This window comes from Lissotriton vulgaris, chromosome 9 (genome assembly GCF_964263255.1).
Source record: "Lissotriton vulgaris chromosome 9, aLisVul1.2, whole genome shotgun sequence".
Taxonomy (NCBI): domain Eukaryota; kingdom Metazoa; phylum Chordata; class Amphibia; order Caudata; family Salamandridae; genus Lissotriton; species Lissotriton vulgaris.
The window spans coordinates 1,076,965,788-1,076,990,635 of NC_141697.1; the positions used below are offsets into that span (position 1 = coordinate 1,076,965,788).

The 24,848-nt window shown below is 43.9% G+C and overlaps 1 protein-coding gene across 1 annotated transcript in view; it reads right to left on the reverse strand.

Annotated features, from left to right (window-relative positions):
- The window catches only part of FAM107A (family with sequence similarity 107 member A), an 850,316-nt gene that overhangs the window by 789,187 nt on the left and 36,281 nt on the right, over positions 1–24,848 (reverse strand). The window lies entirely within an intron of this gene.

The following is a 24,848-nucleotide window of genomic DNA, read 5'->3' on the forward strand; positions in this document are numbered from 1 at the left end:
TTTTCCTAGCTATAGACACCTTAATTGTTCTCATCATCAACCTATGCAATCTTTCCTTTCACCACTGTCCCCGTTAGCTGAAAACATGCTATGATCATAACTCTTCTTAAAAGCCTTCTAGGGATTTTAATGTCCTGGGGAAGTATCACTTTACATCTTTATTACCCTTACCCACCAAGAATCTGGAGAAATATAACAACCCCAGCTTTCCAATTATCTAGGGGAATATAACCTGCTTCACAGGTTCCAATATGTCTTTCTAGGAGCCCACCACAGCATGAAAACCACACTTTTAGCCATATCATAAATCAAATGATTTCATAACCATCTTGGACCAGCTCTGTACTTCGAAAGACACGAGGAGCGAAGTCTCCGGACTTATCACCACTCATTACGAATCAGAGACTGTGTGTCACACTTGGACCATTTGGATATGAGCACGATTATAGTGGACATCGCAAGAAACAGAACCCCTTAGTGGGTTGGAATTTTCACCACAATAAGAGGAAATCATACAGAGAATATAGCCTTGATAAAGTCACGGGACGATTTCCCATGCATGTGACGAAACACGTATCGGCTGTTTGACGATCCAAGGAATAAAAAGAAAAGAACAAGAATATACCTTCCTGTGTTGATTTTTATGCTCACACTTTGCACTGTGATAATTATTGTGACATTATTTTTGTGTGCTGAGGATTTTCTTTTGCAATGCAGCTCCCAACCATGGTCGTACAAGAGCTATCTGAGGCTTTTAAGGCAGTCTCTCATTCTATATTTATCTGCCTTCTTTTTTTACATTAACATAAGTAAATCTGCACTCATCTGGCTTAGAAACTTTCTGTCAAGCAGAGTGAAATCTATTTTACTCTCTCTGAACTGTTAAGGTTACTGTTGGACTTGGCCCTTTTTGGCAGGTTCACCCCTGAACTTTTTGCCTTAAGCTCTGACATGGTGGTAGTGATTTTAGGGCTCTGCACACTTTAGCACTGTGGCCCAGTGTAAAGTGCGTGTGGTGAGATTGGCCTGCCCTCCCATAGGAATGCTTGGGGGATATGTGTGTAAATGGTAATTCCTGGTATGAGAATAGTACAGGGGCGAGTTTAGTATGTGCGACCTCGTGAGAATAAATGCTGCACAATAGTGTGCGCAGATTTATTGTCGTTATTTTAGAAATGCCACTTTTAGAAGTTGGCATTTCTGTGTGCTGTGTGTCTGCCTGCCTGATGTGAATTGCATGTCTGGCTTGTGATTGACAGGCACTGAATGGTGTGATTGGCTCCAGGAGCCAGAATGAGTCTGCCCAGTGGTGAATAGGGAGATCTGCATGTAGATGGGAGGGAGGAGTTGCACCTGGGACCTGAATAGGGCTGTGTCTTCCCTCCATAAATGTTGGCTCCACCTCCTGTGGTGCGTCTGATGTCCCTGGCCTGTCCTTGAAAAGAAGAGAGGAGCTGACCAAAACAAAGTGCTCCAAAGCTCCCCTGAACCAGTTGTATCTGGTTCTCCCATGCCCTACACTTTTAGACAAAGGAAATGTGTGTATAAAAGAAGGGGCTGTGACCCCATGAAAATGTTCTGGTTTGGATCCTGATTCCTGTGGACCATGCTGCTACTGGGTCCCAGGAGGACTTGCCGGGAGGGCTGCCTCCCTGGGCCCAGCTATACCCTGGAACCTTTTAGCTTCATCTCTTTCAGCCTTGTGGACTTTAGGCTGCCCTAGCGCCCTGCAAGAGCTTTGTTTTGTCCGTAAGAGCACCTGGCTCTCTTTTGCGCCCTGGGAGTTCTATCTTTTAATTTCCCCCCCAGGAGAGGGAGAGCCTGGGGGCTGTGCAGCACCGCGCTGCAGCCCCCTTGAGGGAATCCCCATCATAGGTAGTCCCCCGTGATGATTATGGCGCGGGTGCCTACCCCGCATTTTGCTGCGTTTCGCGGGTGCCCACCCAGCGTGATTGCTGCTTATTTTTATTTAATTGTGCGGGTGCCTACCCCGCGACTTTGCCCTTATCGATTGAGAGGGTGCCCACTCCGCTTTCTATTTTTAGTGAAGATGGAACCTACCCCTCATTGTGCCCGGAGTAAAGAAATCACTGTAGCGGCCCCGTTCGGCAAAACCAGAAGTCAGGCAGGCCCGATTGCGACGTGGGCGGGGCCTGAAACCGAGCCGGAAGAGGGCAGCGCAAGGTAGTGACACAGGTCTCCCATGCCAGAGGGAGAGGCCTGCGGTAGCAGCCAAAGCATTGGAGAAGTCCCGGCCCCCAGGAGAGGGACCGGGTGAAGAGGAGACCGGAGAAGCCCCGCAAGCGCCGCAGTCTGTTTTCTGCAGAGGGGGCGCGAGGCACATTGCCGGTGCCTGCCCCGCTGCATCCACAGTGAGCAGCCCCCGCATAGCCCAGTGAGTGGGGATGGTGGGAGCAGGTGGTGCCTGTTGGGGGCATAGATCCTGAGCGGCCCCGTTTTGGCAGTGGGCCGCTCCAACATGGCCAGTATCTTTTTGTTTTCATGAGCGGACCTGCCATTGCCACTCCAACGATGGGCTATTTGTTTAAAGGGCCCCAGTGGGGGCCCAAGGGCCAGTGATGCCCGTACTTCCCTGTGTGGGCCTGTGCTTCTACATTGTGGGCTATTGTTACCGTTGCCCCCCCCGCTGCTAGGGGGCAGCTGCGATGATGGTGGCAAGTTCTAAAGGGGGCATGTTTTACTTTTCAGAGCCTATGTGTCTCCAATGATTGGCCTCAGTATTTCAGAGCCTACGTGGCTCCAACAAAGGGGGCATAGTTGTTTATAGAGCCCCATGAGGCTCCAACACTTTGTATTTGTTTCAGAGCCCCATGTGGCTCCAACAAAGGGGGCACATTTGTTTCAAGGGCCATTGAGAGCCCAGGCCTCATTTTTCTATTTCCAGCTGCCCAGAAAGTAGTGGGCAGCTGCACCGTTTAGGTTTTTCCTTCATTAGGGGACATGCTGAAGTTGCGAGTGGGCGCACTCCTTCGCACCTATCCTTTCACAGCTGCGCAACACTACGTGCCAGCTGCAACGTTTAGGTTTGCGCACTTGCGCACCCCTGACTCTTGCTGCATTGGCAGCGTGCCCTGACTTTTGGACAGAGGGCATTTGAGCCTCTTAGAGATGGCCAGTTGGCCAGGGGGACTATTAGGTTTATAGGGCGCCAGGCCCTAGTGTGATTTATATAGGTGCTAGGAAATGTAACTTGTATAGTATGTTTTATGCTCTCTGATTTATGCCTTTAGATGTATTTTTATGATTATGAGGTTTTACCTACTGTGCTATGTTTTGGTTTATTCCCTACTGTGGTTTAGGTGTGATTTATTCCCTACTGTGGTTTATGTTAGTGAGTTTATTTCCTAATGCGAGTTATGTTTAGGAGATTATGGTCTACTATGTTTAGGCTTATGAGGTTGGCGCAAAATATATTTCTCGCCTGATGTGATACTGTGCTTAATATGATTTATGTTACAGGATGATACTGAGTATAGTGTCTGCCAGTGATTACTGGTTGTGTTCTAAGTTTGATATGTTTTTACTTTTACTATTTTTACCAATTGATAATTCTGACAGTGGCCCAGGCGGCCCTGTCATGTGTAAATAATACCCTGTAAATATCGCCCAGTGCCATTTGGTACAGTGTATATTGTGTGATTACCATCTAATGTGTTTTATGATAATACAAAGGCTATTTTTATATATAACCTTGTGTGGAGTTCTTTTCTGGTGTGCCTAGTATGTTGTTGCTGTGTGTGTTGCGCAAATGCTTTACACATCACCACCGGGATAAGCCTGACTGCTTGTGCCAAGCTACCAAGGGGGTGAGCAGGGGTTATCTTTGGCGTGTAACTCCCTTTTCCTGACTAGGGTGGTGGTCTCGGTCTGGCTTTGGCGCAAGCCAACCGGAGATCCCCATTTCTAACAGTTACCTATGGTGTCCTTCAGGGCTCTTTACTTAGTCCCACACTATTCAATATCTGAACTGCTCCTCTTTCGGCATTGACTACATACTTTGGCTTTAAAATCGTGCCCTATGCAGATGGTACCCATATTGTGTTATTTTTTTAAGATAATGTCTCCTCCATTCAAGACTGCTTATGTGACTGAATGGCTAAGGTTGGTGCCTGGATGAATACTAACTGCTTTAAACTTAACAGTGATAAAACGGAGATCCTAAATATTTGCAGTCAACCTTCCATCTGGTTTTACACGCGGTGGCCTTCTGATCTAGGCTCAACCCTTATACCTGCTATCTGATTAGAAATCTAGGCATCCTATTCAAGGCCAATCTTCGATTTTTCCCTCAATTACTCATCTTTCTACCACAAAAGTGCTTCTATACTAAGAATTAGTATGGTAAAGTTTGTAATTAAGATTTGGAATTATGTAGAATAAAGTTTGGGATGACGTAGAGAAGGAATTTAAGAGATTGTCAGTATATTGTAAATTACATGATTTCATGGCCTCTCTTTGGTTTCTATTACCTAAGAAAACATCATCAGTTGTCATGTGGACAGGAGATTGTAGCAATGAACAAAGTGCCCAAACTTCCCTCAGATTTCCTCTCAATGTAATACATAGAATTGTCATGAAACCTAGCCAAGTTTCATGACATTTCCATGTATAAAATTGGCAACAAAACCTTTCCAACTCACAAAAATGGTTTTGCTAATTATTTCAAATCACAGTTAGGATGCGGAATGAAATGGAGATTACCTCTTGGTTGCGGCGCGAATTCCGCCGCGGTGCTGAGCATTCCATTCTTAGGAGTGGTTCGACGGCCCACGGCCGTCGTGCACACACGCCCACCGTGACTAATGACGGCCAGGGGCCGTCATGAGCACTGAAAGGGTTAAATGTACATTGCATTGGTATACATCAACAGTTTGTCGTTGTAATTGGAGTCATAAAACATTGAAAAGATATTGACATCTTGGAGGAGGTGGTAACTCAGTTGCACATAGGAAGTGCTAATCGGATTGCGTGTCCTTGAAAGAAGCAGGCAGTAGTCCAGGGGACAGTTGCCTGTTTCCCCTAATGCCTTCATAAACAGCAACACATTCTTTAATGCACCCCCTGCTGCTTTAAGAAACATGGGGTGCTTTAAAACAAAGCTATCCTATTCAGTAATGGGAATGCAGGGATGGAGATCTTCATTCCCTTGAGGTCACCATCACTGCAGTTATAGTCAACAGCTAGGGATCACAAAAAATGCTCTACCTAATTAATGTTCACTAAGGAAGTCATTTTGTGACCGCCTGTGAATGTGCATTTTGTGATGTGTCCTATTAGCATATAGGTTACATTGTAAAATGACAGGCAGGTAGGAAACAGTTGGTGATTGACTTAATATTTAGTTTTCATGTAATTTACCATTCATTGATCAAAATTTCCTTTAGTTTCTTTAGTAATACCATTTTTTGAGTTTGGGATAAAACCAATTATACTATGTAAATGGCCCTGACTAACCATTTGCCTTTGCTATCAGTTCAAAGGATTTTGATACAATGGGGTGAGTGTTGTGGAAGGGGTTTCTTGTGCTATGTCGGATATCTGCTGGAGAAAATAATGCAGGACTTTTTAAATCTTTTATCTTGAATCTCTGTCACACAGAAACTGTCCTAGGTTTGAATCAAAATAATCTCCTGAATTGATCCAAAATATTCCTAAAGTTGGTCCTGCTGGGCATAGCCTGCTTCTCTTCTGGCACATTTGTCATTTAGAATGTAAGTTGCTGGGAGGCAGAGGAGATTGTGATCTAGAGGAAGCAAGTAGCCCATTTCAAAGTTTCCTAATTAACTGATTGGCTCTAGGAGGATCTTTGGAAATCCATTTAGTTTGTTGAAACATACCTACAACTAATTTCAAATGGACTGAGGTCACTGGGTCCAGGCTAAAAGAAATCAGTAAAAAGGACTGCTTGAACATATCTTTGCATTAGAAATGTACATTTGCTTTACATTGTTGCACTATAAAAACAGATTTTGTGTTCAAGAACACCTGAGGAACCTAGGAACATTCTTAAGCAAATGGCACAACTTCTTTGGATGCAGCAGTGTCTTGTCCTACTCTGTACCTTCATGAACTTTGCAAATTCATTCAGCAGGAGCCCAAGAAATTAACGGGTGAGGTCATGGAGTCTTGATAAATGACGAGCCTTGAGTAGCAACCATGCAATAAACACAAGGTTCAATAAGTCCACGTGAAAAGGAAAGACTCCATCTTGCATCCAGCATCCTCACATTGGCCACTGGAAGTCTTTTCATCCTCTCAGAGATTTCACACATCTCCAAAGTTCTCCATCTGCTCCTACGCGACATATAAGAGGTCCTCGAGCTATGTTTAGACAAGGCCTTTCTCTTCATTTCAGTATAAGAATGGTGTCTCAAAGAACTTTTATAAAGCTGAAAGCAGAATCTCTGGTTGAGAACAACTAACTTATTATATCCTCTGGTGTGATTAGGGTCTATATTGCCAGATGGGCGAGATTGTATACTTCTCATACGTTACATCGCATGCCATTACAACGCGGTCGTTATAGCGACTGCGTTGTTACATCGCATACGATTACATCGGAAGTCTTTACAACAACTTACTGGAGGGGGTAGAAGGTGTTGGATTTACAATCCAACACATTCCCTACTGTTGCACAAACTGGAGTAGGAATAGTAAATTATACTATTCCTAAGTCCAGCACGCCCCCTACAGCAAGTCGGTGTAACGACTTGTGATGTAATCGTATGCGATGTAACCAAGCGGTCGCTGTAACAACCGGGTTGTAATGGCATGCGATGTAACACATGCGTTATATTGACATATAGTCATGCCAGATAAGACTTCCGTGGTTTGACATTGGCACCCTAGCATATTATTCTAATTAACAATCTACTAATTTTGAACTCATGTCTCCATTAATTGCAATTGGGTTATATTATCTTGCGCAACAACTTTTGAAACTGTTGGACTTGGCCATTTCTGCAGGGTCATCCCCAAGATTTTTATTTTCACTCCTCCCATTTTTGTTGGCTTTTAGAACTCTGCGTACTTTACCATTGCTAACCAGTGCTAAAGTGCTTGTGCTCTCTTCCCTAAACATAGTATAATTGACTTATACCCAGTTGGCACATTAAATTTACTAGGAAGTCCTTAGTAAGGTGGTACTACATGTACCCTGAGCCTGTATATGAAATGCTGCTAACAGACCTACGCAAAAACAACAATTGGTGGACAGAATGTTGAACACTGTCAAACATTCACCCCAGTACAGAGATCTTGGCCTAAATCCATCGTTTTTTTTCTGCCCATGCCATTCCAGTTTAAACCCAGGTATATTCAACTCAGTCTTGACCCTGCTCCCAATAGGAACAGTCTAGCCAGAATTGCCAGGCCAGGTCCTCCCTGGACTGGAAACAAGTATCCTAGGACCGGTTTCAGGGTATCACCCCTCATTAGCCAGGCTCTCTTGACTCCAGTGGCATGGAGAGCACGGGACCCACGTCTAGGCACACCGTTCCCACTCAGGGTGACAAATGCAAAAGCAAAAATTGATGGACAGAATGTTGAACGATATCAAACATTCACCCCACTACTGAGATCTGGGCCTAAATCCATAGTTGTTTTGCTCTCCATGCCATTCCAGTTTAAACCCAGCCATATGCAAATCAGTCTTGACCATGCTCCGAATGGGAACAGTCCAGCCCAAACTGCCAGGCCAGGTCCTCCCTGGACTGGAAACAAGCATCCTAGGACCGGTTTCAGCATTTCACCCCTCATCTCTCAGGCTAGCTTGACTCCAGTGGCATGAAGAGAACGGGACTCACGTCTGGGCATACACGTCCCACTAGAGGACCTACAGCACGTATTGTGCCACCTACTTAAGTAGCCTCAAAAATATGTCTAAGGCCTGACTTTGGAGTCTGTGTGTGCAGTTTTAAACATTTCACCTTTTGCCAGGCCTAAACCCCTCTTTTTAATACATCTCTGTCCCACCTGGGGTAGACTGTAAATAGCCCAAAGGGCTGAGTGCAGTCTAATTAAAAAGTTGGGCATGTACTTTTAACTTTTATATGTTCCAGTAGTGAAAAACTCTTAAATATGTTTTTTACTTCTTCAAGGCCTGCCTCTTCCATAAGATAACACTGAGCTAACTTATTACATTTAATAGGGGTTACTTTCAATTAGGAGAAGGTAGGAATATAGAGTTTGGTGTCTAAGGAATTGCAATTTAAAACCCTCTTTGATGGTAAAGTTGGATTTTGATTCACAATTCTGAAAATGACACTTTAAGAAAGTTGGCATTTTCTTGTACCATTCATTTGGTGCCTGTATCCTGGGTCACATGACTAGGTGTAGCTGACAGTTGATCTTTTTGTATTGCACCAAGAAAGCAAGACAAAAGGGGAATAGATGTTGGTAGGATGGCCATCTCTGACTTCATGAGGGGTAGGAGCTGTCACCTACCACACTTGCACATCACATAAGTTCTGCCCAGAACACCCACAAAGGGTTTTGATAGATATCTTTTGTGTCCCCAGACAAACTGGGACCAGGGCAGGGAGAGAGGAAATTCTAAGCACCTCTGGTGGCGTAAACTTCCAGAACCATCTCCTACTACAAAGTGGGCACCAAGAATAAATAATGGACCCTCTAGCCCAGCTCTTCAGTGGGCCTCTAGACCTGTGAAAACCTCAGAAGTAATGCTGTGCTGCTCGGCAAGGACTCCTACTCTGCTGCCCTGCTGTTCTACTGAATGAGTGAGAAGGACTGACTGCATCTTGAACCGAGGACCACCAGAGTGACTCCAAAGGCTAGTTGGCTGGTCTCCTGATCAGAGTAACACAATCAGGAAAGACTCCAATGACCTTAAACCCAGCTCCTTAACTCTGATGTGTCTCTTGCCCCCAAAGTGCTGACACCCCAGTCCAGGACCCTTGAAAGTGGGTCTGAAGGTGGTCTGCCAGCCCAGCTGTGGTCCAAACAGAACCGATGCAGCATGATGCATCACCTGGCAGCCTCTCACCTGAAAGTGACATATTCCTGAAACAAGACCCTGTAGCTCTTTGGAACTGCTGCTGTACTATGCTTCCTCAACCCAGGACCTCACTTCGCAGCACCACAGATCACTGGAATCGCAGGTGTGCAACACATCCTTGACACAGGACCACGCATCACACCCCACAGCCCATCAGAACTGCTGCTGCGCTACGTATCCTCTGCACCAGATCTCTGTGCAACAGGGATTTAAGGTACTTTGATCAACTGGCCTGACTTAGTCCTGCTATCCACACTCCATCGCGGTCAGCCGGAAGTTGTGACTTTGTCCCGGTTTGGCGCGACCAGACAACCACAGATGGCGAAAAGTAAGGGGAGGTGAAGGGCATGCCAGGTAGATTTGTCTGAGGATTCGGGCGGGACAGATGTCCAAAGGAGAACCAGACTTAACCCTTGGAAGTAGGGATAAGAACATTTCCAGAGTCAAGGATGGTATGTTATCGAGGAATGACTGATTGGGTGGAGGCTGAGGGTCAGAGAAAAGGGAAGAAGGGGGTGGAATGTTGGACTTAATAGTAGAGATTTTCTTGATGAAGAAATTGTTAAGCGAGTCACAGAGGGGCTGAGAAGGAGAGGGTTTGAGAGAAACTCTGTCGGAAAAGGCTAGGTCCTGCACAATTGAGAAAATTTGTCTGGGTTGGTTTTCGGCGGAGAGAACCTTCAGGGAGAAGTAATTAGTCTTAGCAGTAAGAATGGCTTTTTTGTATAGATTAAGAAGTGAGGTGTATTGTAGTTTGAGTATGGGGCAGTAAGCGCGCCGCCAGGCGCGCTCTGCCCACCGAACCGCAAGCTTTCTCTCTGTAAGTTCGGCGTTAAACCACCTATTCGCGTCTTTGGCGCGTCTGGCCGCAACGCGTCTCAATGGGGCTTCTAAATCGCATCCATTGGCAAGCCATTTGTTGATGGAATCTGCTTGAGCGGAGGAGGGGAGGTCTTTAATGTCAGGAGTTGAGGCAGAAAGAGAAGAGCAGAGGGAAGCCATGTCAACATGGTTCCAATTGTGCGCCCAGGTGTTCTTGGGAAGGGGGGGTCTTTTAACAATAGTAGGGTGAAGGATGAAAGAAACTAAAGAGTGATCTGACCAAGCACATGGGGAAACTACGGGGGAAGAGACTGGACAATTGAGCGACCAAACCTGGTCCAAAATGTGACCATGAGTGTGAGTAGGAATGTGAACATGAGATAAAAAATTAAGACTATGAAGAGATTCCGAGAAATCTTTAGACATATGGTCCTCTGCAGGATCCGACGGCCAAAAATTAAAATCCCCTAGTACAAGAACGGAGGAGTGGTTCACGGCCGGGGTGGCCAATAGTTCCTGTACAGCGGGGATAAAGTGAGGCTTGGAATGAGGGGGACGATACATAAGCAAACAGGTCTAAGGCGTTTGGAAAGAGGCAGAACGGACAACTAGATAGTCGACCGATGTGATGGGAGGGGTTGATAGCAGCTGGAAATGAAGTTCGGATCGAGCAATCAGGGCGACGCCGCCACCAGCTTTCCTCGTAGGGCGGTCAGCGCGGAGGTCATAGTAGGGCGGAGGGAGGGCCGCTAATAAAGTGGGGAGAGAATCAGGACAAAACCAGGTCTTACAGCTCGCTCCTGCACTTCAAGGCCCAGGAAAGGGGGCCTCCCTCCCCTGGGCCTCAAAGCAGTAATGAGGCATTTTGCACAACACTGCCCTAGCACCAGCAAATCTACATACATTTTTAATGCATATTCACATCAAAGCAAACTTTGCTATGGGCGATGCAAAGGTTACAAAAGCCAGTTGATCTGGCTGCTCCCTCCTCCCCTCACCCACCTCCCCTTATCTGTGTCCGGCTGGTCATGGAAACAAAGGGGCCTTCTGTCACCTAGCAACAAAATGCCGAAAGGGCGCCTAGAATGGTCGGTACTTAACAGAGGCGCTGCCCCGCCACTGACACTGTGAGCCAACATAATTGCTGGCCCAGCTGCTGTACCGGCCCCATGCAGTTTGCCCCCCCCCCCCCCCCAGAAACCCCCAAGAATGCCACCATGCCCTGACCAGCAAGTCGACATCTCACATTTGTAATGTGATTGTGTGGGGCAGGGGCTCTGGAGAAGGAGTTGGGCTAACTGTGTAAGTGTGGCCTTTCACAGGGAAGCGGGCCCCCTGTTTTTCAGCCGAGCGCTAGGGCCTGGGCAGCTGTCCGCTCTGCCGTGGCTAGCGCCGGCCCTGCTCCATTGCTCTCCTATGCGTAGGGCTCGATGGTCACTGTTTTGAATAGCATGCGCCACCATCCAAGAATGCTGTCAATTTTCAAAAGATCAACTCGTGGAGCTGTCTCTGCTTGATGTGGTCCAGGTATTGACCTCCTGCATAAGAGAAGTGCTTTTGTTATACATATATCAGTGGTTGAGGCACTACACATTTCATTCCGCTGCAGTGAGGAGCATGATGCGCGTTAAATGCAGTCTGCTTGCCTTCCTGGGATAATAAAAATGGATTCCTTACAAAGTAATTGTAGATGGCAGACACGCATTTTTTGCTGTGAGTCTCAAATGGCCTGGCACCAGTCCTGCATATTTCTGTTACTTATATTATTTGAGATGAATCCAGACTAAGGTTCACTCAGCCACGCAAGGCAAATGATGTTTTTCTGTGCTTTGCCATTTATTTGTGACAAAATGTAATTAAAATGTCCTCATAACTTTTTATAAGTGCTCTTCAGATCTAGTAAAAAGTTGTGATTTGGTTTTCTGTGCTTCAAAAACTCGATAACATATAGCGCAAATATTCATTTACTGAATGCATTCTGATATTTCGTCTTTCCTAAATCATTTAAAAAACATAAAAAATCAGTTGAATAATTTTCAGCGAATGCTTTATTTCTATTCTGGAAGCGCAGGTTGCAGATAAGCGCAGAATTGATCTTTTTAATGTGGAATGCAGCCAATGCCGGCGGGCTGGGAGGATTCGGAGAGATTTTACTGAGCAGCGTTTCCTTTACTGTGATTCCAGGCTTGTGGGCGAGCATTAATAGTCACAGCACCACGCCTTGGAGGGTAGTTTAAAATGCATCAGCTGTGCAAGGAGTGTGACAAGCAATTTCATAAGCAGAGCTTTTGATAATGAGAAAAGTCCAATAACAGTTCATCAGTTTGTTAACTGCATGGGAAATACATGCCAACCCCATAAGCATTTTTACTATAATGGGTGCATTTAACAAACACCGAGAGAGTACTCCTGCTGTTAGCTCAACAGCCATACCTCTAGCTTTCCACACTATGGAAATAGTGTGTTTTTTAAAGTCTTTATTAATTTTTTCACACAATAAAGCAACAATTAAACAACAGTCATTTGGTCTAATTAACAGGACAGTTTTCAGGGTACAACTTCATGAAGACTACATGGGTCTTGGCATGATGGGATTTTCAGGTACAGTGCAGACTGCCTGTTTGATGTACCTGCAGGAAGTAAAGCATATTCATTTAAACCCATATTTGGCTGAGTTAGTGCTTTATTTTCAGACAGTACAGCCAGGCTCGGACTGGCTGCAGCAGGCACCGGGCAATCCCCCGGTGCGCCGCACGGGTGGGGGACGGTTTTAGGTCCCTGGGGGCCGTTTTGTTACAGGGCCGTTTTTGCAGCATAGCATAGGGGCCGGACGAGCACTTTGCCAGGCCGTTTGCGGTTCCCAGGCCGGCCCTGAGTACAGCTGGAAACTGTGAGCAAGGTGTCTCTCTCTTTGAAGAATCCGAGAAAGGCAGACGCAGGGCAGCCTGGGTGCCAGCTGTCAACACAATCACAATAAATGGCATCATCTTGTCCATCTTTTCTAGATTCACAATTTTTTCAATTCCAAGAACCAAAAGGTTCTTATAAGGGCCACACATCCCATTCACATCACTGTAGTTCAGTGCATGGCTCAGGCTAAATCCAGTGATAGAAATGTGACCTCAAATTGAACTTTAAAAGACGCATGGCAGTCCAGGAAGCCTTTCTGCTGTGATGCCTTGTGTCAAAATAAAAGGGCAGGAATGCACCATATCTACAAAATACAGCACATTCCTGTCCTTCTCCCCTGCGCCGGCGCATAAACAGAAACCTTCCTGCACAAAACCAATCATTAAAGGTGTTTTTCTCTTTCTATGTGTGCTGCAGAATACACCACACATAGAAAGAGAAAAAAAAGTAGGAGGAATAAACAATTTCTCCTGGGGAGGTGCAGGATTCTGACGCATTCCCAGGTGTACAAAATGTTGGAAATCTGGGAATGTGTCAAGTTCCATTGATGTTGCATGGGAATCCCCACAGCAACACCCGTGAAACTCCCCTTTCATGCAGAGTTATGTGTAAAAGGGAAACATATTTATAAGGCCATAAAAAGTCACTCCGGGTGACTTTACATGGCCATGTAAATATGGGGAAGACCATTGTGTGGCATATGCGTCAATAGAAGTAATGCCCCGGCAGCGCAATGGGCTTGTAAATAAGCTCCTAAGAATCTCTTCAAGGCTTGTAAAGTTATGGGCTTTACTCAATTCTTGAAGTGCCCTACCCACGCTAAAGGTCGCACTCGACATTATCTTCGTTTCACTCAGCAATGCTGGTAGTGTGAAGAGGGATCCCTATTCCAGGTCTGTCCCTCGTTAAATTAGTTCGATTGGGACCTCTGAAGTAATTAAAATTAGGTGATTATGCTAATATTAGCCTCTCAAATGATGAGGTAGAAAGCCTGCTAAATAAAAATGGTTCTTTAGCCTCTATGAAGATGTTCCCATTCCATTTTTCTAGTCCTTCGAACCCTGTTCTTGCCAGAATACATGGGAGAATGTAGACAATGAGAGCACATTTGCAGACAATACTACAGTGATACAAATACGACATTGTATTCAGCATCATTAAATTAGCTCCAAAGATTATCTGGACAATCAAAGTCAAATATTGTGTACAAAAAATTCAATCCTCTGCTAATTCTAATAAAGACATTTTTAAGATTGTTGTTTTGTTTAACCTCTCTAAATGTAATGTTAATGAAATACCCAATGCAAGAGTTTTGTAACAGTCTTGCTAATTATTTATCTGAGAAAATAGATACATGTTTGACTTTTGTCTTTTGTCTAAATGGTTAACTGTCACTTTGTAGATCATAATGAGTCCCACACAGTCATGTATCAAACACCTCTGCATCTCACAGAATCTGATCATCTTACTTCGACCCAGGTGAAAGAGTTTGTCCTACTAGAAAATCAGGCTCTCCCCTTGAAGTTCGTCCAGCTTAGATAGTTCATTTAAAAATGTCTATACTATTCTCTGTTCTTACAGCATTGGGCAGTGCTTCTTACAGCGAGGCTGTAGTTCTTCTTTGGAAACACACAATGGTTCTTGATTCTAAAAATCTCTTCAGCTGATTCTATCATCCATGTTATCTGTCTGCTGCATTTGACACCATATTGTATGATATCTTAAAAATGTGATTGTATGACATTAGTATCACACATTTGGGTGATGTCTTATTTACAGAAAGGGATGCACGTAGTAAAAATTGCCTTTTGTTTTTTGGATGTTAAATCAGTGAAGCACGGGGTACTCCTTGGCTATTCTTTGAGACTAACGCGGTTTAATATCTATGTTGTCCCCCAATAAGATTATTAAGAATCACTTTCATTACTTACGCTGATCAAATTTAGCTAGTTATTCAGTTGGACGGCCCAATGGAATACACACAAGCAAATGTAAGTGTTGTTTATCTGTGACCAATTGGATCAGCAACAATGCTCTGAATCTCAACACAAATACAACTGTGATTCTCATTTTGGAACAATCTAAGGCACTTGGTCTAATGACTACTGCCCATCTGAACTAGGACTTCTAGAAATTCCAGGTACCATTGTAAAAAACATAGGCTTTCATTTAGAGAATGCTCTTACTTTAAATACACAGGTGAATAAAGTAATCTTTGCTTGCTTTCTTTTCTTAAAAATGGTTGCAAAGAGTTCTCCTTTAACACTGTTACATTACAACATGTATTGCTTGCAATGATCATTTCTAGACTGGATTACTCAAATATTTTATACATTAGTTTTCCTAAAAAGCTTATTGCAAAACTAAAATGGATTCAGAATATTGCAGTTAATGCAATCTACAGTTTGCACAGAGAGACTAGTGTCACTCCTTATAGTCTTAGACAACAATCTTATAACAACACTTACATTGCTTACCTATTGAGAGGAAAATTGTGTTTAAAACACTACGGCTAACTCACCAGCCGGTAGCTAAAATCAGGCCACGTTAATTAAAAAAGAAATTCAGAAATGCATTCTGTGGGAACGTTGATTATTGGTTGGGATGTTTGGGAGTCTATGACAAGTAACATTGTCACTATCAGGTTCAGAGTAAAGAGTTTAGTAATTTAAACCTGTTCTCAACCTCTGGTAGCTATTGTACAGGACAGACAGGCTTAACTTAAACAAAATGTGTAAAGCATTTTGAAGTACTAAAACTGTTAAAAAATCAAAGAACATAACACAATAAAAATCCCAGTTTAATTTATAAAAATAAAGAATAATTTAATGAAAAAATTACAACAAAACGAAAAAAGCCTATAAATGGAACTGGAGATATCAATTTTTAAAGCTGTAAACAAAAATAGCATTAAAAAACAGTAAATGCCAATGCAAGTCCACTGGAAGCAGTAGACCATGACCCAGGCGCTATTTGAGGCTTACCGTGATGGAGAGCGGATGGTACACATCAACCAGGTTCCACCGAAAAAGGTTTTACCTTAAGACTTAGGGGACCATTAGGATATCGGGCAGACCGCCACCGCCCGCATTGTCTGAGGCGATCCACCCGAGATCCTTCCCCACCCACCACCCATTTCCCCAGCCATATTCCTATGGCGTGTGGGACTGCGGCGCACGGAAAGACTGACCGCCGCTGTTCGGCCCGGTCAACAAGTTGACTTGGCGGAAAAGAGTTTAATATGGTGGAGGTGTCTGTTAGACACCGCCAGCCATATTAGGATGGGGGCGGATACATGCCTTTCCCTGGTGGCATGCCGCCACGGAAAGGCATGCAGGGATTGCTTATGGGAGCCCGTTGTGGGCACTCAGGGACACTCTGGGGTGGGGGGTGCACATAGGGGGTACCTATGGTACCCCCTGAAGTTCCATGCACAACCTGGCAGGTACTGCGCGGTGCCTGCCATGTTGTGCATGGAAGTGCACGACATACCTTCCTGGCATTGTGGCGGGCGGTGCTGAGTGCACTGCCCGCTACAATGACAGGAATGCTGTATGCGCCCGCCACTGTGGCGGGCCCATCCTAATGGCCCCCGCGGGACCCCCACCCTTATGGCGTGCGGGCCCATTTCAGGATAGAGATGCCGGGCGGACAAAGTCCGCCCGCATCCTGGGCCCCTTAGTTTTTCTGGAAGTCCTTCAACAGGGCAAGGCAGCAAGCTGTATCAGAGAAGGGATGAACAACCTTATGTAGGCATTAAACAAGGGCCCACTGAAGCCATTGGTTTAGGTGGGAAAAGCTCTGAGTGGGGAAATTCACACCCGGAGAAGTCCTCTCACCGGCCAGATATGTTTGGCGCCTTCACCCAGTCAAGTTTTCTACATTCAGACTGTCATGCAGATTGTCCTTTCTCAAATAAAACTGTGCATTTGTTGGACAACATTAATGTTGGACTGGTGTGAGACTGATTCTGAGTAACCCCTCAGGATATTTTGGCCTATAGTCCGGCTAGCTCACAGTGCACCATCTGTACCCCTAACATTACAGGGTAACAAATGCATGTGCAACCTCGGGACATGACAACCATGATCCCCCAAGGAAATCATGGTAACAGATCTAGAACTCTTTCGCTCAGCTACTTATGCATACCCAAAGACATACCCAAGAAATGCACAGTGAAGTGTTTCAATATTTATTGAAGCATTGTGATTCTTGAGTAAAATACTTGTGTTCCAATGATTAATGGAAAGAAACAGAATAATGTGATTTCCTTATAAGAATGGTGAAAAAGATGAATAATTCAACTATTTTGTTGATTACAGAAAATATATGCTTGCATACAAATGCTGCAATATAGTGTACTCTTACCTAGCGCATTCTAACCTATCGTGCCTAAGGTGAGTGGATCTGTCAAATCCCTATTGGGTGGTTGAACTTCCCATTACCTGTGGGTAAGTGTCAGCATGTTGCCCGTCTTGGTGTCGAGCTAGACAGCATCCCTCACATGAGGTGACAGGAATTAGCTGAGATGGAATTCCGGAATGGGCCCACCTCTCAATGCCAGTGAAATGCTCCTCTGAATAAACAGAGGCTAATGTAATTTATATAATAAAATCTTCCACGTTACCATGCAGAAACCCCAGTCAGGCCACTATTGATTGTTCTATTAGGATAGCTCTGTCGCTGAGCAGCCAAAAAGGGGAGAAAAGGCAACTTAAGAACGTGAGCATGTAAATATGGCATTTCTTAAACTGGAGTAATACCTCCATGTGACTCCCATTCCTTGGACGTAATGTGATGAAAATAAAGCTAAGTACAATGCTAAACCTACAGAAAAGCATAAAAAACATTATATCATGAAAGGACACTATGCCAGTTAGAGGATCAACATTATAAACAATGGGGTATTCCCAAATGGTCCCTGGACCTGGGTATCAGTTATTATAAAGAAACAATGGTCCTGGACCAATTATTCAAGGAAGAGTTAGATTGACAGAATTATTAACTTATTTGAGCTTACATTAATCAGCCCACAAAAGTCTGTAAATCGTGAAAATATTTTAAAACAAATAGATGTGCAGAAAAACCACTAAGTATTATTACAATATATGTATTTTAGTCATTTAAAGGAACAAGAGGGTCAAGAAGGTAGGAGAATGTTCTAGGGAACGTGGAACATATAAGAAAAATGCTCAAGTGTATACATAGGAGTCAAGAGAGCTCAAAGTGTGTAGAAAAGTAAAGGGCATATATTTACAAGACTGTACAGAACTGATATCCAATAAACAGTTAGATGCAACCTAGCCACATGCAAATTATTCACTTGGATTCTAGTTTCTAAAGTTGTAAGGAGTGTTTCCTTAAAGCTGTAAACAGGGGTAATGGGGAAGGGGAAATTGGTCCAGGTGCGGTTGGGGGTAGCGTTGACGTTTCGATCCAGCTTATCGGCAACCGAGGGAATTTAATAACTTAGCCATGCGGATCTTCCTCAGGACAAGGGGACAGGTGAAGTGACCCACATCAATCTTGCAATGCTCTTTTGGAGTCCAAAACCTCGTTACACCAATGCCCGTAAAGTGGCAAGGGCCAACGAAGGACAAATTCCATTATTCAGTAGATATAAAACATGACGGTGGTGCCCAGAACATCCATGGAACGTAATATTCAGGTCCGGATGTGTGGCAAGAGTTGGCTGAATGAATCAGGCAAACCGGAGCACAGTGTAATTTATACAACTGGAGACGATCTGCTCCGATCTGATGGTTGCTACCGGGATGGAGTGAGACGTCGATCAGATCGTCCACAGTCGTACATATTGCCCTGTGCCCCAGTTTGCATGATTCATTCAGCCAACTCTGAGAGATAGTCATGCCATTTGCCTTCAATTTGGTTTTGTGCTCAAAATCAGAAATCATCCCTATTTTAGATTCAAACACATCTAGATAAGCATTTGTAACACTTAATTTCTTCAGCCTCTCCTGATGATTCAGAAGCAGCAGCAATACATGCAGGATTGACAACCACTGGAACAATAGAACCAGGAATAAGCATAAGGTCTAATTTTGCTAAATCTTGCCAGGCAATAATACATTTACCTTTCAGAGTAACATATAGCTTTCTGGTAATTTTCCTACCCAAAAAGTCTAGTTTTTCAAGAAAGAAGCCAAGCATAGTGACATCTTGGTCTCCATAGGCCTTTGGGATTAACGTCTATTAGAGACAATACCCTTAGAATTAGCCCAACGTACATTGTACAACAGGCCAGAAATTATGGTAATGGGAGCTCCAGAGTCGGCCTTCATTTGTAACATGACTCACCCTACCATTGCTTAGCACAAGGGTCCCCTGCCAGACGTGCTCTTACAACCAGTAGAGTCTAAAGTAAGAAGCACTTTTGAAAGATCATGTGAAATACATGAAATTGATGAGTCTACATAAATAGTGTGCACTTGTGTATTTTCTTTGCTTCTACATACTCCCTGAAAAGGTCCCACTTTGTAACATGTTTTACATTTCTTAAATAGAGCAAGAAAACCTGTAAAATTGCTCATGTGAAATTTTAAACCACACCTGAAACAAAATCCAGAATCATTTTTGGCAATAAAACTTATTTCATTTCTCCTTAAAAGAAGCATGAACTACATTTACAGGGTGAGAATTTAGATAATTTGTCATCCTCTCACTAGAAACAATTGCCCTTTCAATCGCCTTAGCTAAGTCTATAACCTCAGATAGAGTTGGATCTCTGCAGCTTAACAGGTGTTCCTTGATTTTCTCAGATTTGCAAAAAAAACAATTGGTCCCTTAAACTAATTTCTAGACTGATGCCAAAATTGCAATTGAAAAGGGCCAAAACATAGTCTTCAACCGTTTCTTCTACATTCTGACTCCTTTTGAAAAAGTTGAAATGCTCTAAAAGAACAGTAGATGTTTCAGTAAACTTCTTTTCAACCCTTGCTATGTTTTCAAGATATTCATTCCAACCTTCTTGTTCAGGAGAGGGTGTTATCTTGGGCAAATCTCCAAACACTTGCTGACCTTCTGTGCCAAGTTATTGAAGAGGAAGGCAGACTTCCTTTTCGTTGAATATTTGTCAACTTCCAATGCCACCAAGTGGCTTTCAAACAACATGACCCACTGTATCCATGTTAAACAAGGTTTTCCGGGCAGTTGCAGAAAAGGCTGCAAGTGAACTAGCTGTCCTAGATTACTCATGCTTGTAGAGAAATCCAAATGTGCTTTGTAAAGAGTGCAGGGGTATGCTTCTTGTACATTAAATATTGCCATTATTCCTTTTTTTTGAACTTAAGATTGAAGAAAGAGCAAGTACAGGTAAGCAGAATCATTCTTTAAATCAAGTACAATTGGTCGAAGGCCAAGTGAATACAATAAATACCCGTCTTTGCACTCTTTTTTCTTTTTAAAGATTCCATAGCATGTTTACACTTCCAAACCAATAATTAAATAATTGATGCAGACATAATTTATACAACAAAAAAAGTATACATAAAAAATATTACATAAATATCTAGGAGGTTTGATGTTATTCACAGCGATTTGTCCATATGATGCAGCATAGGCCGCCAAATTTGGGCCCCCAATTTTTTTTTCTCCTCGATTTAATGCTATAGAGCCTATATTCCAAGTTAAATACATTATAAAACTTTGCACGCCACATTTCAAACGATGGTGCTTCAGGCTGAAGCCACACAGTAGCAATACATAATAGTGCAACTGCAGCTGCCATAAACATAAGATATCTAAATGGGTAACATGTCTAAGCAGGTTGTGTGCCTTCACCCACTCGTCAACATCACCTATCTAGAGAAAGACACATGAACGCCTGTAATATAAGTAAAAAACTGCAATGTATCCTCTTGACACGGATTTAAACCTACACGATCAAAAAAAATATGTACAATATCAGCATTGTCAATCTGACATCTAAAACATTTCCCATTGTGGGGTCCCCCCCACTTCTGCATTTTAACAGGGGTATGATATAAATTAAGCAAAGTTTTATAGTTTTGAGTGTGCAAGTTCCCTGTCAACATGACTTTAGCAGCAGTATCGATTGATTGTTGCACATATGTTCCTGTGGTCCGAAATCTTTCACTCCACTTCGCATCATGTCTCTCAATGTCATCAGGTAAGGTCTCAATCAAAATACCATATAATGTCCTCTAAAAAAGTAGCCAATATATCATCTTTAATAATAGGGAAAAGTATCCGGTAGATCTCCAACGGTAGTTTGTCTGGTCCAGCCGCTTTTCCCAAAGTTAAAAATCCCAGTGCTTCCTCCAACTCTAACATTGTAATTGGGGTTTCCAGCACCTCTCGTTCTTCCTGTGCAAGCCCAGTCAACTCCAATGCCTGCCGAAACTGTTCTATATTAGCCTGCTGCACTATATCTTGTGTATAAAGCTCTTCATAAAAAGATTGGAACACCTCCAATATCCTTTCCATAGTCTCTACAACGCCCCCTTTCCCATCTTCTAACATAGAAATTCTCTGGGCAGCTTGTTTCCCCCGCAGCCTTGGAGCTAGACAATGACCCCATATTCATACCTTTCCTCTTTATAGGTTTTATATTGAGCCGCTATTTCCTGAACCATATCCCATTGATCCGAGCCTTACAGCATGCTGTCTTAGTTTGTGCAGCCTTGGATCTGCCTTGTCTCTAACCGTTTGTATAAATTCCTGTTCTGCTACCTTAACTCTTCTAAGAAACCCCGCATTTGCTCCTTCTGAAGCCTTTGCTTGGTCCATCCATAACTAAATGTCTCCCCCCTTAGCCCAGGGTTCAGTGCATCTCAGACCATTGGTTGAGTGGCTGACCTCTGTTACTCTCCAGAAGCAATTTTGCCCAAGTTTTAATATGACTGAGATAATTGGAGTCACATAGTAGCTTCTTATTAAAAGTAAAGGTTCTATGTTCCTTTGCAAGACTAAGACTGATAAGATCAACTAGCACTGGTCCGTGATCCGATGTGATTCGTGGCCATACTTTCATCTTTGCGCCGACCGTAAGTGACCGGGCCAAAAACACATAATCTAGCCAAACAAATTTATTATATGGGTGTGAGTAAAACGTATACCCTGGGTCCCCCTGGCTCACAACTGCCCACCTATCTACTAAACCATGATTCTGCAACAGTTGTTGTAAAGCCCTATACACTTTAGGTGTGTGCGCCCAACATACATCTCATGTTCGGGGTCCCACATCTGGCCTTCCCCATGTATATTAAAATCCCCAGTCAATATCAATGGTGTTCCCCATAGGGCCAATTCAACATTCAAAAATTCGATGGTCTCTGCCTCATCTAAGTTCGAACCATAAACTGTACAAAAAACAATCTTGGTATCTCCTATAAGGCATTCCATAATGACCCACCTCCCCAGATTATCAACCTTTTCCTTACCCGTGCTAGAGATTCCTCGTCACGCTAAAATCGCTACTCCCCTTTTTAAAATGGACTGTCTAGATGTTGAAATTACAGTATATCCCAACTCAAATAAAATCCTCCTGTTAGACAAGGGGACATGTGTCTCTTGCAAGCACAAGATATCTGGAATTATTCATTTTAACTCAGCAGCAACCAGTTTCCTTTTAAGAGCATTGTTTAGACTACATACATTGAATGTGCATATTCGCAGCCGCTTATCGCTCCTCCTATCTACCATTGATGCCATCATATCTCACTAACATAAGTATATCTGTATAAGTTGCATCAAACCAAACACACATGCATTGAACTGAATGTTCCTCCTTTTCCTGCTGCCCCTTCCCCCTTTCTCCCAAGTGCCCCTGCTGCACACCCCACTACCTACCCCAAACCCCCCCCCACTGCCCGTGACCCTCCCCAGAATAGAAGTCTTAGGGCTAAACGCCCTTGTGATACTCGGTGAATAGCTCACATGGGGCTCACCTCTTCCCAAAATAACATTATGCATGCAGATGAGCCATCACAATGTCACACCATAGTATGTTCCTTTTTTTCATCCCATCAAATTTAACAACTACAATAACTACAATAATGTCAGGCATATGGTTCCAAGTATCGTTCCTAGTCGCCCCAAAGATTGCAAATATTCTTTAGCAATAACCTCAGATGTAAAAAAGCGGGTCTGACCCTTATTAACAACCTTTAGAGTAGCTGGTTGCAATAAGAACACTTGTAGCCCTTTTTCTTGGAATGGATTTATCAATTGACACATCTGCCATCTCTTTTCCAGTGTGTCCCTTTCCCAGTTCTCTTCTTATCGGGTCTCGCAAGATTGTATATTGCCTGCCTGGCTAGGAAATTGTTCAAAGAAATCAAAATCGCCCGTGGTTGCTGAGCCGCATGTCCGACTTTTTGCATCCGTTGTCGAAAGGAAATCTGTGTGCACGTTGTATTTCTTGAGACCATTTTCATTCCTCAAGCTCAGGGAACGCATCATCAAACATTTCTATAACAAATTGCCGAACATCTTGTCCCTCCAAGCCTTCTGGTATGCCCAGTATACACAGATTATTGCGACGCAGTCGATTTTCCATGTCCACCAGCTTGTTGTGTACATCCTCTTTAGTAGCCTGCATGTCTACTACAAAGTCCTTTTGTACTACCATCTGATCTTCTAGTGCTGAAATACGGGTTTCAGCCTCAGCCATTCGCTCAGTAAAGTAATTGCAGGTTTTGGCGAGTCTCCTTACTGTATTCTCTAGCTTCCTACAAGCTGTATGCGTCTTAGAATTCTCTGCCTGTGTTTCCTTCCTGTGGTCCATTAAAGATTTATAAATAGCTTCAAGAGATATTTGGCCTTGTATTTCATCCGGCAAACCCCCAGTTGCCTCATCAAAAAGATCCACTTCCTCGGAAGTGTTATCTCCAATGGGAAGGTCCCATTCTAGTGCCAGTACTGGTGTGCCGGCAGCACCCTCCCCCTTGGCCGCCTTCCGTACTGTGAAAGTATTCTCTGTATCATTTATGGGGGAACGGCTAGGAGACCCATCAGCTGATATTTGAATATCCTCGTCTTCGCCTTCTGACACATCCGAGGGTTCAGACATAGAATAAAACTCACTGTCTTTGCTACTAGCAGCTTTGTTACCTTAATCAAATATTACACCATCTCCCTCTGTTAAGGGGGGTTTACTGGAAGCTGGAGCATTAATCTGAACCTGCCAAGCAGCAGCTGAAGCCAGAGGAGTTTCTCCAGAACTCTCAACACCCGACTCTCCACCACCAGCAGCTCCGACTTCAACTGGAGCTGCAGAGAATGGGGGCATTACCAAAGTATTTGCCAATGACACACCTAGCCTCTTGCTAACAGCCCTTCGAAAAATCAATGGAACCTTGGGAGGCCCCTGGCACTTCCCTTGCATAGTCGACTACAATTGCGTTTCCCCTATATGCTCCTTTGGGCCTTTCCCAGCGAGTGCTGCCCTGGTGCCAGCTTGCGCTTCCATTCTGCCCCTGGTCTTGCCACCATGAGTTGTCTTTGGATGCATGTTTAATTATCACACACCTCACAATTGTCAATAATAATGCAAGATAAGCCTGATTTTCCAAGGAGTGAAGAAATGCAGGGGGAAAGTAAAAAGTTGTCACTTTGCAAAGGTTTATAAGCAAACCATGCACTTTGCCCCCAACAGCGTTATGTCCGCAATAGATGTTGCCTTTATTTTTTATTATTTTTTTTTTTTTGTATGTTCTTATATAGCGCTCGACTACCCGGAGGCATCTCGGCGCTTGCCTTGGGAACCCGTCCTGGCTTTTCCCTGTGAGATAGCCCCTAACGGGCATCCCCAAGGTGAAAGCCAGGCATCCCGCCGCAGGGGGCCGTTGTGGAGATTAAGCAAGCTTAATGCCCAGAGTTGCAGAGTGTGAACCCATGATTAGGTCAGGCACTGAAGCGAGAATTATCGAGTCCGTGGACATTTGAGCTCAAGACCCTGCCGCGTCGGGAATTGAACCCTGGTCCCGGGTCTGACCTCTGCTTCAGGGCCTGCCTGCTCTAACCAGTGAGCCACACTTCTCCACAGTTACAGTTTTTGGTGGCTCCACACACTCACCGGAATACTTCCCAGTCTTCC